Consider the following 1,659-nt stretch of genomic DNA (forward strand, 5'->3'; position numbering starts at 1 on the left):
TTTAGATACGAGTTATCAGTGGTTGCAGTCCAGTAACCACATTTTTATTGAAAGAAATTACTTAGAGATATCTGAAAATTATCAACTTCCCGTGAAATAAATTGCGGGAGGGAGGTCACCGCCTCGCAAAGGTAACTCACGCCTGTGATCAACAAATAATGAGCTAGCGATGAACGCTAGTGCGTTGATGTATGTGTGAGTAGATGTGAGTATGAATGCGAGGCGACATACGACTGATAGTAATGCAGAAGTTGAGTAGTTGTCACCATAGGTCGGCGCAAAAAAGTGGAGCTCACTCAGGCTTACTCAACGAATATATTTTGCGCTTAGGGCTCACTCTGACTCAGACTCGCCAAACTTTTTCTCAACCGGACTCACTGGGACTCATACTCACTAAAATTTATGTCAGCGGGACTCACTCGGACTCAAACTCACCAAAGTATTACTCACCTGGACTCACTGAGATTTAGACTCACAGCTCGATCTGAGTCCGAGTGAGTCGACTCATGAGTGAGTTTGCCGACCTATGCTGCATACGAAGGAAACGAAAAAAACATGGCTGATACCTCCGTCATACGAATCGGCATAACACGAAAGTTAAACGTGTCTTCACAGAAGTAGTGCTTATTGTGTAGTGATATATGAGAGCTTGTACAATGTCTATTCGTGTTTGGCAGCTATAGCACCGTTTGACGTGGATGCACCCATGTTGACAGCATGTCTCTATCGCGACGACTAACGCCCATGATCATTATTAAACCGTTGTGGTAGCCGACGGTGTGAACATATATTTGGACACAGCGAATCGTGAGTCCCGCGTAAGGATGATATCAACAAGCTGATAACCAACACTGGTACCCGGTATGCGCTTCTTCAAAGCGTCGTCAATTAAGGAGAGAAACGGCACGGTGTGCGCTTTCTAGTAATGGGTAGCCGACGCCTGTGCTCATGCATACATAACACACACTGCGCTTCAGCAACACGGGAGGTAGAGGTTCGTAGCCTGAGCCGCAAACGCGTGCGTCCCGCTGGCCTCTGTCTCACAGGCGCGGCTCTCGCTCCACCAAGGCACGACATTCGCCCGTCGAAATCGCGTCCTTTCTGCAACGCGTATTGCAGCAGTTTTGTTAGTCGGTGCTCTCGCAATTGAAGCAGTCGGCCGCGGAGAAATCCCGTTGGTGCAGGTGGAAGCTGCACTACTCCGATGAGCCAACGCACGCTAACACGAAGCCAAAGGCAAAGAACGTAACTGCGTCAAGCGTGCCTCGGCGACGCCAGCGCGGCCAGTCTACCTCTCTGGTATCGAGACGCTTTAACCATTACCTCCGATATCGCGTGCAATCTCGGAGGAAGCGCTAGTAAGTGTCGATCGTGAAGCATTACTTCTTTTCATATCTCACAGACGGCGGCACCGCCCCGCTCCGTCTGCCGCGAAAGAGAATGTGTGAAAGATATAAGGCGCGTTCGCGCCGTGTCTAGCATCTCCCGAGTTAGCTTACTCGGTAGCGCGTCGGGCGCTTGCCGTCGCGGCCGCAACGTCGTGGGTTCGATTCCCAGCGGGGTATATTTTTCTTGGTTTTTTTCTTTCTCACCCGTTGGCGTCCATTTTATCAACGTCATATCCGTGACGGATGTACTTGGTGGACCCCGGCATAAAAC

The sequence above is a fragment of the Rhipicephalus sanguineus genome, chromosome 11 (assembly GCF_013339695.2).
Source record: "Rhipicephalus sanguineus isolate Rsan-2018 chromosome 11, BIME_Rsan_1.4, whole genome shotgun sequence".
Lineage (NCBI taxonomy): Eukaryota > Metazoa > Arthropoda > Arachnida > Ixodida > Ixodidae > Rhipicephalus > Rhipicephalus sanguineus.